The sequence below is a fragment of the Dipodomys spectabilis genome, unplaced genomic scaffold (assembly GCF_019054845.1).
Source record: "Dipodomys spectabilis isolate Male_0828 unplaced genomic scaffold, ASM1905484v1 ptg000096l, whole genome shotgun sequence".
NCBI classification, from domain to species: Eukaryota; Metazoa; Chordata; class Mammalia; order Rodentia; family Heteromyidae; genus Dipodomys; species Dipodomys spectabilis.
The window spans coordinates 161,821-175,970 of record NW_024870773.1 but is presented as its reverse complement, the minus strand read 5'-3'; the positions used below and the strand labels follow the sequence as shown (position 1 = coordinate 175,970).

Here is a 14,150-nt window from a genome sequence, read left to right as displayed (position 1 = left end):
TCTTCTAACTAGTATTAGTCACCCTGTCTATGGTCTCTATTCCTTCCCATCCAAATCCTTTAACAGCTAAAAATGTCACTCAGATTCATTGGAATCATAAACGACAGTCCAATTCATAAGGAAACAGATCCTAACATTTCATTATCTGGGTAAGCAGTACCCTCAATTAGCCTTTACATCACAGGGGCTGATGTTCAAAATCAGCCTGGGCAGAAAAGTCCAGGAGATTCTATATCCAAAACAACCAGCAAACAGCTAGTCTGGCAGCTTGACTAAGGGAGCAAGCCAAGCAAAGTTATGGTCCTGAGTTCAAACCCCAATACTAGAAAAAAAGAATAATAATAAAATAAATTTCAAAAAGAATTATCAACATCAATGTCACTGGAAGCACCAAGAGGAAATTAAAAAATGGCAATGGATTTTAACTTCAATAAACCTCAAGTCATAATGCAGTGAAGTCAAACAAAGTCTAACATAAAAAGCAGGGGAAGCGTGCACATAAAGAGGGTATAGAACCCATACATTCTACAAGTTACACCAGTAAAACCTCCTTTTGTCAGTGGCCAAGATATACACTGCATTTTGCACTTCAATGAATGAATAACCAGAAGTTATAACAATGAATGCATTTTATGAATATGATAAATATGCTTGGTTGCCCTTTCAAATAGTCCAAATGACTATGATAAAAAGAGGAAATCATTCTTTCCACTGTTTTAATTTCACACTCTCCAAATACAATATAATAATAACTATACTGTCCAAATATTATTTGTACAATCATGACTATTATTCTTCTTTTATCTACAGAGCTAATACAAATGACCCATGGAACTAATAATCACATTTTCATCAGATCAATGTTAAGGACAGAAGAGATGAAAAAAATTAATATACTATGATTGTTCTCAAAAGTTCATAACACTTTAAAAGCACACAGATTTTTGCTTATGCTAAATTAACAAATTACTAAACACTGAACTCAGCCAAGAATCTACTGGTATTACAAAAAAACTTAAATATAATTAACCAGAAAATATTTCTAAGTAGACATTACCACCAGAGTCATGTCCACAGGAAAAAGATAGTTCACTTTAAAAAACAGAGAAAGAGGGAGAGGGAGATAAGTATAAGAATAACCCCCTAGGGGCTGGAAAGGTGGCTCAGTGGTAGAGCGCTTGCCTTGCATGCCTGAGGCCCTGGGTTCAATCCTCAGCGCCACATAAGCAAAAAGAAAAAAGCCGGAAGTGGCGCTGTGGCTCAAGTGGTAGAGTGCTAACCTTGAGCTGAAGAGCTGAGGGACAGCGCCCAGGCCCAGAGTTCAGGCCCCACAACCGGACCCCCCCCCCCAAAAAAAAGAAGAATAACCCCCTAGAAACAACAAATTTATCCCAGCAACAATCTTGCACTGGGACATGGCTAACGCATTCCAAAAAAATAATACTAGAGTTGAAATGAATTCTGGAGCTATCCTACACTCCAAATACAAATTTTCCAGTGTCATTCAAATTAAGAATTTCATCTCTTCAATAAATGCTTCCTAGCCATGGTGGTAGTTGATAAATTTTAATTAAGTTTGCCTTATTTGATTTATAACACCTTCCTTCCTTTCATCTTACAAACCGCAACCAAGTTACTGACTAGATACTACTGCTTCCATACTCAACTGTCTCCTACTTTTATTTATTTGTTTGTTTGTTTATACTGTTTCCTGCATGGCTTATCTCCCCAGTCATTGTCCACAGGACTCTGGGAAGCTGTAGGAATATGCAGGCGCAGACACAAAGCCCAGCTTCATATCCAACATTGTGGAAAGGGACTAGACATCATTGGGCAGAGCCCTATGCTCCCCTAGGCTCTCTCCTACTTTGCCTACATTTGAAAAGAAAGGGTTTGGAGATGTGGCTCAGTTGGTAGAGCATTAGCTACTGATCAGATATGGAGTTGAGTTAAAGTTCGGAGGAGAAGGAGGAGGAGGAGGGAGGAGGGAGGAGGGAGGAGGGAGGAGGGAGGAGGGAGGAGGAGGAGAAAATCAAGACCAAAGAAAGAAAAATCCTTCATCCTTCTGAAACCTCTTTTAAGATTATTCAAGGAAGCTGGGCATGGTAGCTCACACCTGTAACCCTAGCTACTCAGGAGGCTGAGATTTAAAGATCACAGTTCAAAGCCAGCCCAGGCAGGAAAGGCCGGGAGACTCTAATCTCCAAGTGGTGCTGTAGCTCAAGTGGTAGAACAATAGCCTTGAGCTGAAGAGCTGAGAGACAGTGCCCCGGCCCAGAGTTCAAGCCTCACCACCACCAACAAAAAAAGATTATTCAAGGAGTCTCACTCCCATTTCCTGAATAGAGTAGGAAATGTTTCTCTCTTTCCCATTTCTCCCTACGTTATCCTGTTTTACTAAAGCTTGCTAAGACATTTTTAAAAAATTTAAGATTGTTTAAGGGAAGTCTATAATGGAGTGCTCTTCTTATTTTACTTCACTTCTCGGTGCACTGCAGCCTGGCTTTTGCTCGTACCAGTCTACTACCAATCAGGCCAAGATCAACAATAACATTCTAGTTGCCAAATTCATTCCAACAAGCATTGTTCAAATCCCTATCTAATTTGACTTTCCTGAGTTGTCTCTAAAACTATCAACCACTCTGTTAACTCTCTTCTTTCTTGACTTTGTGAGGTGCCACACACACACACACACACACACACACACACACACACACAGAGGCATGTACACACAAAGACACTGGTAATCTCAACACACCAGATATAAAGATCTTTGACTTCCTCTTTGTTATTTTATTTTATTTCATTGCAAAGATGCTGTACAGGAGGGTTACAGTTACATGAGTAAGGTAATGGATACATTTCTTGTCAAACATTGTTTAATAACTCCTCCTTCAGGCCAGCATGGGCAATAGTCAGCCATAAAGATGAGCTAGAAAGACTCCTGTTATTCCCAAGTTTCAGACTTCAATCAGTTATTTAACTCTCTCCCTCCCTCCCTCCCTCTCCCTCTCTCTCTCTCTCTCTCTCCCCCCCCCCTCTCTCTCTCACACACACACACAAGGGCTTGAACTCACAGCCTGAGCACTGTCCCTTGGCTTTTTTTGCTTAAGTCTAGTGCTCTACCACTTGAGCCAGAACTCCACTTTCAGCTTTTGGGTGGTTAATTGGTGATAAGTCTCACAGACTTTCCTACCTGATTGGCTTTGAACCATGATCCTCAGATCTCAGCCTCCTAAATAGCTAGGATTTTAGGTGTGAGCCACTGACACCTGGACAATTTCCTCATTGTTAATGTTAATACTATTATGTACCTTACAGGATTATATGATGGCTAGTATGAAGGGCCCGATAAACAGCTTTTACTGTATTACGTTTGGGGTTTTTCGTATTTTTGTTAGTATAAAGGTGATGTACAGAGGGGTTACATAAGTCAAGTAATGAGCACATTTCTTTTTGAATAATGTCACCCCTTCCCTAGCTTTCTCCCAGTTATATGCTTTTGATTTAATTAGCTCTATTAACTAATCACTACCTTGTTATATTTGGACTCATAACTTGTGATTGCTCCGATTCTCACATCTCACATGCCTAATTTTCCCATCTCTAGTACCCCATTACTGACATCAGTCCTCCTCACTAATTCTTTCTTCACTCAAGTTCTTCATCCTCTTCAGTTTTCACATTCATTCACATCAGGCCCCAGCTTGGTTTGACTTTTCTTCCTTACTCATGCAGGAGCCCCAAGATCCAGCCGTTTAACTAGTGGCCTCATTACCACTCTCAACCCTTTTGACTTCACATCACTCTTCCACCCCAGTTCTCCATCACACTTTCCTTTCTACTCCATTCAGGTTTAATCTCTTCACTTTCCACATGGATATAGGTAGCTTGTGGTGGTACTAGAGCTGGAGATCAGAGCCTCATGCTCTCTGTATTTCTTTTTCTTTCTGAAATGAGACGTCTCTTCTTTGGAGTAATCCTAGCTCACCTTTGCTCCTGGTCCCAACCCCCATTTCCTCTGAGATTACATTTGATCAATTATCTTTCCCTTAAGACTTCAATGTTCTTCCTCTTAAATGGCTCCCTTTCTTCAGTCTATGAAAGGGGTCCTGATGCCTGACCCTTAAAGAAAAATGAGTCTTCTACCAAGCATATCTCCTCCCCGCCCACCAGTCATCCCAAATACGTTCACTGGAAGAACACATTTATTGGCTAAACATGTTTTATCTGGTTCAGTTTCTAAAAGTGTAACTTTATTCAATTTGGTCCCAGTAAGGAAATGAACCAGTAAATTTCACCAAACTGAAGAAAACTGGTGCATTTTACATCCTCATCTGTACTTTTAAATAAAGAACATTTATCAACATCACTATACAATCTAGAATCATTAATACTTTCTGTGATCCTCCTTATCCTTTACCTCATTTCTAAGCTAGTCCTTTCTAAAGGACTTTCTGCTGTCTCCATCCTCTTCATGCCTTCCTAGAGCTTTTACAATGGAGACTTTCCTCATCTTTAACTAATTCTCAGAGACCTTGGGAGGAGGGTGTAAAATTTAAAAAATGGATGTATATTCAGCACATTATGACATGCTATAAAAAGTTTATTATTACAGATATATTCGATTTTTGGCAAAGTGAGCATGAGGTCAGTTTAAAAAGATTCCTTTTTTTTCTCTCTCTCTCTGAACATAGGGCCTAGACACTGCCCCTAAGCTGCCTTTCCATGCTCCCCACCCCCTTCAAAGCTACTGCTCTATCCCTTAAGCCACAGCTCCACTTTGGCTTTTTTTTTGTCAGTTTTTGGGGCTTGAACTCTGGGCCTGGGCGCTATCCCTCAGCTCTTCAGCTCTACCACTTGAGCCACAGCACCACTTCCAGTTTTCTTGTGGTTAATTAGAGTCTCACAGCCTTTCCTGTCTGGGCTGGCTTTGAACCTTGATCCTCAAATCTCAGCCTTCTGAGTAGCTAGGATTATAGGTGTGAGCCACCAGCATCTAGCAACTCTATTATTTTTATATGAATCAGTGTCAAAAGTTTCAATGTAACACTGGTCAAGATATACTGTACACATGAATAGACATGTTAAATTGAAAGTCTTCATGTAACTATTTAAATATAACAAAATGATTTTTTTAAAGAGTTTCAATGTGGGGGCTAGGAAGAGGGCTCAGTGGTAGAATATGTGCTTCACATGCATGAGGCCCTGGGTTCGATTCTTCAGCACCACATAAAACAGAAAAAGCCAGAAGTGGTACTGTGGCTCAAGTGGTAGAATGCTAGCCTTGAGCTAAGAGCTGAGGGACACAGCCCAGGTCCAGAGTTCAAACCCTACAACTGACAAAAAGAAAAAAGAAAAAGTTTAAATGTGTACTCTCTCAGCTTTCCTTACCCATTCCCAATTTTTACATGTAAAATATGTAATTATCCAAGTTTCTGGCAAAAAATTGATTATAATTACTTAAAAATACACAGGGTGCTGGTGGCTCACACTTGTAATCCTAGCTACTCACAAGGCTGAGAACTGAGGATCGTAATTAAAGCCAGCCTAGGCAGGCTGAACCAGACTTGTCTCCAATTAGCCACCAAAAAGCTGGAAGTAGTGGAGAGTACAAGTAGAAGAGTGCCAGTCTAGAGTTGAAAAGGTTAAGGGACAGTACCCAGGCCTTGAGCTCAAGCCCCAACACTGGCAAAAAAAAAAAAAAAATCATCTTTTGGCCTAGAACATGGTACAAGTGATTGAGCACCTGTTTAATAAGTGAAAACGAAGTTCAACCCCTGTATCACCTAAAATAAATAAAACTTTATTTTTTTAGACCAGTTACAAATTGGAAAGCAGAGGTCCCATACAACCCTTCCTCACACTGGCACTGCAACTCCAGCTACTGATGCCCCATGCCACAAAGATCAACTTGTTACAATAGAACCTACACTGTCCAGTCATTATCACCCTTAAGGGTCACTCTGTATTGTACATGTTACAGTCGCATAGTGATGCACACCTAAAGAATAATTTTGCTGTGTTCCCTCTCTCATTCATCCTTCCCTCCCCTCAGCCTCTGGCAACCCCTGACCTTTTTATTGTCTCTAGAGTGTTACCTTTTCCAGAATGTCACATATTTGGAATAGTAAAGTATGTAGCTTTTTCAGACAGGCTTCTTTCATTTTGGAGTCCTTTGTTTTTTTCATAGTAGAGCTAATAAAAATACTACTTTATTAAGATATGGTTGGTATATACCATGCATATTTTAAATGTGTAATTTGATAAGTTTCAACATATGTACACACCCATGAAACCAGCATCACAATCAAGACAGTAAACACAGCTATCACTACCAAAGTGCCTCAGTATACCATTGTTATCCTTCCTTCTCCACCTACCCTCACCCTGTGACCAGCCATCACTGATACACTCTCTGCCACTGTAGATTACTATGAATTTTTCAGCATTCCATGGATGGAATCATACACTATACAGTACTTTTTTTTTCTTTGTGGTCTGGCTTTTTTTTCAGATAGTCTTACGTATTTGGAGAATTATCCATTTTGTTGCATGAGCTATATAGTTCATTCCTTCTTAATTACTAAGTAGTAATGAACATCTTTCCTTTAAAGATTAGTAGCAGTTGTTTTATGAATGTTTCTAAATATGTGTGTAACTCTTATCAGTCATCTATCTTTTTTTCCAATTATTTGGACAACTAGAAGCTCTCATTTCCTTATCTCTTTGGGGTTTCGGTTTCAAAGATTCACAATTGAACAATAATTGGCCTTTTGGAAAAATTGTTTCCTTTTCCAATTAATTAAGAGGGTCAGGGCTGGGAAAGTGGCTCAGTGGGTAGAGTGCTTGCCTTGCATGCATGAGGCCCTGAGTTCGATTCCTCAGCACCATGAGTTCGATTCCTCAGCACCACATAAGCAGAAAAAAAAGCCAGAAGTGGGCACTGTGGCTCAAGTGGTAGAGTGCTACCCTTGAGCTGAAGAGCTGAGGGACAGAGCCCAGGTCCAGAGTTCAGGCCCCACAACTGACCAAAAAAAAAAAAGTTTCATTGAATATGTAAACCACTCACGATATTTAAAAAAAAAGATGAGCCAGTGGCTCAGTTTTAAGTAATACTCCTTCATGATATTGTCATTTGTTCTATTTTTTTTTCCAGAAGTTACATTTGGTAAGCACTCAAAATTTCCAAATGCATGAAACCTCTTTCCACTACTAAAAGCAAGGCCAGGGAAATTAAAAGATACAAGGCCAACACTGGTGAAAAGCAGCAGCAAAAGAGCAGTATCAAAGAGAATACTGCATCCCCACTGACGCCAACATCAGTTTATAATTATTTATTAATCTGCCAGATTTTTACATGTTTTCAGGGTATGTTTCAGTTGAAATGTATTTTTAAATAATTGGTTTATTTCCTAGTTCTAATTTACTTTTAAATTGCCAGAGTTGTATATTTTTTATCAAAATTTTACAGGTCAAATTCTATTGCTACAAGTGTGTAATTTGTTGTAAAAATAAAAAGTTCTACTTAATATGTTATGACCCATTTATTTCAAGCCAACTTTAATGAAACAAAAGAATGAGGATAATCCTTGTATATTACTGACTTATTAGTAAAGTATTAAATATTCAGGTCATTCCCATTGTAATTTCACAAATGGCCACGTGAAGCCACGTTTGATAGTATTTCTGGGGGTGAAAAAAGCCAGGCATCTAAAGATAATTCAGAAAAAGACTGAATGCATTGAAGTTAAATGTGATAACAGACTGAAAAGGTACTCTGAAATTCTGGATAATATAGTTTCTCTACAACCAAAAGTAACAAATGTATGGCCTGAGTTTAAGCAAAGAAAAACAAAAGCATATTAAGAAAAAAAAAGACTGACGAGGTTGGTTCAAAAGAGCCAAAAAGAAAATGAATATGAAATAAAATTTGTCAGTCTACGGGGTGGGAAGCATAATAAACCTACAGAATACTCAAGGTAACATGAAAATCCTCCACATGCACAGGCATACTGCTAATAATCTCCACTTGAATGTCTAGTTTTGTCTTCTACCCCCTAATCATCTCTTCTCATAGATCTCATCTCAGTACATAGCTATCTTTCTTTTTACTTGGAAAAAAACCTGGTGTCCTTTACCTCTCTATCTCTGCAGCAATCACCACCACTCTCTCTTTCTAGGGCTAATTCCATTCTGATCCAAGCTCCATCATCTCTGGCTGGAATGATAACTACAGTCCCAGGTCTGGAATTCCTGATGTTGCTGCGCCAGCCCATCCCCTCCCCCCCAAACAAGGTCTATTTACTTACCATCTAGCCACAAATCAGATATCATTTTTTACTCAAAGGATGACTCACTTCCCTAACAAGGCCTTCCACAATCTGCTCTCCTATCCTACTGACTTCTCAGTCATTCTTCCTATGAACTTTACTTCGCTCACTCCACTGCAGCCACATCAGCCTCTGGACAGTCTGCAAACCCACCCAGGCACATTCCTGCTTTAGGGCTTTTGCAAACCTTTCCCTCTATCTGCACTGCCTCCTCCCTGAAAGGGGCATGAATTACCCTTCACTTCCTTCCTGCTGCTCAAGTCCCACCCTCTAGGAAGGCTGGCCTGGCTACCTCCAAACAAAATTGCAACCCGTTTTGGCTCTGTCCTCCTTCTCCCTTGCTACAGTCCCTAATATCATCTGACATCAATATTCTACATATCACCCTAGGCCCCAACTAGCGGGACTTAGCTCTTTGTAAGTGTCCAGCAAAAAGTAGCTGCTCAACAAATACTTACAAAGTACTTATATAATTGTATAGATTACAAAATATTTTCATGGAAATAGAATTACACTATCTTATTTTCTCCTTCTGCTACCTCTTCCAGAAAGTCCTACTGCAGTATCAACATAGAGGACAGCAAAAGGCTATCACTAGGAAAAGTTGCTGGCAACAGATACCATATATTAGTTAAGTACATTTCTAAAATGAAAGAAAGCTTAGAGTCAACATCTTTATTAGCACAAGGCATCTAGGTGTGGACATTTAATACAGTCAAGAATCTTCAGGAAGAAAGGCTCAATCATCCTGGTTTGCTTCCTCAGTTAAACAAACCCAAGAGGGCCTAAGTGGTATATTCGATCTTTAAGGAAACGCTAGTCCCGGTTCAACAAGAATGGATTCAACACAAGCTCCAATTCTCTTGCAATTTTCTATGTGCTTAAACCAAACCCTATTAAGTACCAACCGAGTTCAATTCCTGGAGGTGGATCTTCTGCCAAGCTTATGGTTGGGGGTGGGGGGATAGGGGTGGATTTTTTGTTTGCCAAGAATGGGGGCATTCCTCAGTAGATGAATGGATCAAGAAAATGTGGTATATATACACAATGGAATTCTATGCCTCCATCAGAAAGAATGACATTGCCCCATTTGTTAGGAAATGGAAAAACTTGGAAAGTAAGCCAGGCCCAAAGAAACATAGGTCCCATGGTTTCCCTTATTTGCAATATCTAGTATATGTATGAGTCAAGCGGAAAAGGTCAGATAATGTGATGTCAGGAAAATGAACCCTTAGATATGTATTTTAATGTTTTTTTCTTTCATGCATGTGTTTCTAACGCATTTATAAGATTATCTCTTTGTTGCTTTGTATGTCCCTCCCCCACAGTATAACCCCTGCTTTCACTATATTTGATGTCAGTATAACTTGTGGAGGAGATGGGGAAAAACCAGTTGTTTAAGGATACAGGTGGACCTGTTGCAACAATGAGAAGTACAAGTTGTCATGTCCAAAACGAACTTTACAACGTTGGTGGGGGGGGGCTGGGGGGGGGGGAGGAAGGAGAAGGATTAGGATTAGGGGGGGAGGGGGGAGGCTGCAATGCTTGGTAAGAAATGTACGCATTATCCTGCCCATGTAATTGTAACCCCTCTGTACAGTATGTTCACAAATAAAATTAAATTAAATTAAAAAAAAAAAAGAATGAGGGCATTTCTTAAAGCCTACCTGATCCATCAACAATGGGGGGGGCATCTCAGTCAGGGCTCCCCAATGTCAGCAGGTCTGGGGAGGGGACTTAAGGGGGGGACCTAAGGAGAGGGGTCTTGGGGAGGGTCTGTCTTGGGGAGGGGTCTGTTTTGGGGAGGGGGTCTGTCTTGGAGGGCTCAGTCTTGGAGGGGATCTGTCTTGGGGAGGTGTCTGTCTTGGGGAAGGGATCTGCTTGGGGAGGGGTCTGTCTTAGAGGAGATCTCTCTTGGGGAGCAGGACTGTCTTGGGGAGCAGGGCTGTCTTGGAGAGGGGGTTTGGAAAGGGGGTCTATCTTGGAGGAGACCTCTCTTGGGGAGCAGGGCTGTCTTGGGAAGACGGTGTGGCGCCGGCACTGACAGGCCAGCCGGGCCAGGGCGGGCCGGGGCGGGGCGACGGGCGCGGGAGGCGGCGGTGCGCTGGGAGGCGGCGCGCACCTGTCACCTCCCTTCGTCACCCCGCGCCCCGCGAGCCGAGGGGGGCCGCGGCACCCCGCAAGCCGCGCGGTGAGGGCACCGGCCTGTCGCACCAGTCCGCCAGGAAGTTAAGTTAGTGTCCAGTCCGCGTCGCGGCCCCGGCCGCGGAGCCCGCCGGTCCCCCGGCCCACTCGCCGCTGTCCGGACGCCCGCGTCCCGGGAAGGTTCGGAGCCCCGAGGCCATGCGAGCCCCGAGCGCGCGAGCCGCGTCCCTGGCGCCCGCAGCATGGCCGCGACCCCTGCCGGGCCACTCTAGGTCACGATCCCCGCCCTCCGCGACGCCGCCGGCGCCGCCGCCTTACCAGCTTGGTGGACGCCGCGCGCTCCCTCACCCGCAGAACCTCCGGTCTCCACAGCCGCCGCCGCCGCCGCGCGAACTGCCCGTTCCCGCCCCCTCAGGTAACCCAGGAAACCGGGAACACCGCCCCTTCCTCCCCCGCCTGGACCCAGGCCCGCGCCTCTGCGCGTGCGCGCAGGCCCAACCCGCCGGTCCGGAGCCCCGCCCTGCTGGGAGGGCACGCCGAGGTCGCCTGCGTGATGCGCGGTGCTGAACAGCCAATGGGAAGGAGGGGAGGGCCGAGTGTGGGCGCGGCCTTCTGGGATGGGCGGGACTAGCTGCCTGCGCTCCGCCCCTTGTGGTTCCCCTCCCCCCTCCCTTCCTCCCCCTCCCTCTCTCCCCTTTCCTGCGCTGAGTGGCAGGGGGACGCTGCAGAGCTGACTGTCTTGCTGTCTGTCCAGTGATGAGATCCGGAGGATGGAAGAGAGATGACAAGGGGTTGGGAAACTCCAGCCTGCTCTGGGGCTCGGGCTGTAAGAACCTTAAAGTTTCTTCCAAGATCCCAAAGCATTCTTGCCAAGCATTATTGATCGCTGTGCAAGAACATTTGTGTACAACGGATCCCACGCCCCCAGCCCAACCTGAAGCAGCCTTCTGAACCTTCTCTAGGACCCACATTTATCCATCTTGTAAACCTTTATATAGTAAGTAACTCTGCCTGGACAGTGGAGCTAGAACCCCCCCCCCCCCATGTCTAATCAGAAGTCTTCATTCCCACCTTTGGTATCTCTCTGATCACGCTGGCCTGCTTTCTCCAGGAATCTTGTTAGGTTGGTAGAGCCAGAATTCACCCAACTTCGTCCCTCCCATTCGTGTACCTTTTTTCTGTTCTTTGACACTGTACCTCTACTTATCCCTAGTCTGTGCATAGTAGAGCCCGTTCTCTACTGAGGACTTTCTATTGGAGTAGTCCTAAATACAATTTACCTTCACCACTTTAACGTCTGCCCGGCTTTGGTTTGCTTTGATTATCATCCGTTTTTATCATCAGTGATTATCACCAGCCTCGGTAAACCGGCCTCTCCAGAGTGTGGGAGCCACAAGCTAAATCCAAGGATGTTTCAGCCTGGCACTGTCAGTGACTGCATACCCGTATAAATCGAGCAGACGGCTGTCTTAGGCAGTTCAGTTTGGCATCTAAGGGGCCACCCATCCCCACCTTCTAGTCACTGTTGACAGGCTTTGAAATACTAGTTCCTGGGGAAGAGCTGCACCTGCAAAGTTCAAATAACACGATCCATCAGCGAATAATCTACAAGTTGATAGGAACGGCTGTAGAATCAAACACCTCAGTGATTTTTTTGCACAGGGCTCAAAAAACAGAAACCATTCCAGATATTCTGTCTACAGTCTGTCTCACCAAATGCAACTCTCAATTCTTCAACTCTCATATGACTCAGTGACTATCAAAGTGCATAGTGGTCCATTGATGTGATCTGAGGCTCTCTGGGGAAATTTCCCTCCTTAAAATAACTCCATCTGACTCTGGTGTTTAGCCATTCACATTCCATATGTTTAAACAGAGGATGCCCACTTCCTGTGGCAGGCAGTCTTTTAAAATGTGTGTTCTCAGAGATAGACAACATACCAAGTCCCTACCAAGTTAATGAAAGAGATCCCCTAGGGAAATGGGTCCCCCCCTAATAAATCTTTAATGAGCATTTACTGTGGGTTAGTTCCTGTACCAGGCACTGGAGCTACTGTGAAGTCTCTAAATTGAAAGACAAAGAAAAAACCAAGTTTCACCTGTGTCACAAGGTTTAACATAAGACTAATGTATTCATTGACTTACCTACTCCTATCCTTGGCTTTCACCCATCAAAATCTTAAGTCCCCCCTTTGTAGAGGGAGGGGAGGTACTAGGGTTTGAACTTATGGCCTCATGCTTGCTAGGCAGGTACTCTATTACCTGAACCAGGCTTCCAACTCTTTTTTGTTTTAGTTATTTTTTAGATTTTGTAAGGGACAGGCCTCAGACTTCAATCCTTCTTACCTACATTGTGCCAGGAACCTCAGACACATGCCACCATGCCTGGCTTCTGTTTGACATGGGGTTCTCAGTTACTTGTTGCTTTGAGTTACCTTGAACTTCTTTTTAGCTCTTCCCTAATAGCTGGGATTAAAGGCATGAGCCATCACATCTGACCCTAAACACTCCTTTTTAATGAACAAATCACACTAATGTCAAGTAATAAATTAACTTTCTCCCTTGAATGGAAAATAATAGAGGATATTTATTTCATTAAATCAAAATGAGACAGACTTTGTATGACACTAGTACACACATAGCCTCCAAAATATTTTTATTCATAAAAGGCACAAAGTAATGTTATCTGTTACTCTTTGTTCTGTAATTCTAAATCATAAAACATTTTAATCAAGCCACTTCAGTACTGATTTTGTTCAATGTTGTATGAAAATCAATATTAAGCATACACATTAGATGGCACTTAGTTTAAAAGATTTCAAATAGCCAGGCGCCAGTGGCGTTTACCTATAATCTGAGCTACTCAGGAAGTTGAGATCTGAGTATTGTGGTTCGAAGCCAGTCCAGGCAGGAAAATCCATGAGATTCTAATTTCTAACTACCAGAAAACCAGAAGTGGTGCTGTGGCTCAAAGTGGTAGAGCACTAGCCTTGAGTGTAAAAGCTCGGGACAATGCCCAGGCCCTGAGTTCAAGCCCCATAATAATAATAATAAAAATAAAGATTTCAAATGAACACCAAGAAAAATAATAAGTGTATAAAAAGAAACCCTATGTATGTGTACATTGCACACTGGAAAATTTTAAAGTGGTAAATTCTCCAGATAATTACAGTCTAAAATTAAGCTCTATTAACATGGCTGTAATCTCAGCTTCTCAATAGGCAGAGGTGGGAAGATCATGGTCCCAAACCAGCTTGAATGAAATCAGAACCCTATCTGAAAACCAAACTAGAATAAAAAGGAAGGGAGATATAGCTCAAGTGGTAGAGTGCTTGCTTAATAAGTGCAAATCTTTGCGTTCAATAATCAGTACTGCAAAAAAATATGCATGACCTAAAAAATAAAATAAAATGGGATTGCAACACCAGGGATTAAAATATTCAATCAGTTTACATGTGTACCATTTTACAATTATTGATTGCCTAAATACCTTCAAATGTCTTCAGTGACTAATGGATGTGTAAATCACATTGCATCACAAGCCTATTGAAAACCTGCAATGACTCTCCATTTCACTTAAAGCCCAAACTCCTTATTCTGACCTTGAGAGCTCAGTACCAGTTGGCTTTCCATAACCTATTCTCCCATCATTGCCACTTTACTGTTTACCAA

The 14,150-nt window shown here is 42.7% G+C and overlaps 1 protein-coding gene and 1 non-coding gene across 2 annotated transcripts in view; both read right to left on the bottom strand.

Annotated features, from left to right (window-relative positions):
- Positions 1 to 10,878, bottom strand: part of Lyst (lysosomal trafficking regulator) — a 144,170-nt gene extending 133,292 nt beyond the window's left edge. The window contains exon 1 of the mRNA XM_042685962.1: positions 10,797 to 10,878. The gene's annotated coding sequence lies outside the window, so the exon portion shown is untranslated. The remainder of the gene's footprint in view (positions 1 to 10,796) is intronic.
- On the bottom strand, positions 1,703 to 1,906 carry LOC122113344. The gene has a single exon (XR_006148424.1). It is a non-coding gene; the product is annotated as a small nucleolar RNA SNORA73 family (small nucleolar RNA).
- Positions 10,879 to 14,150: the final 3,272 nt, after the last annotated feature.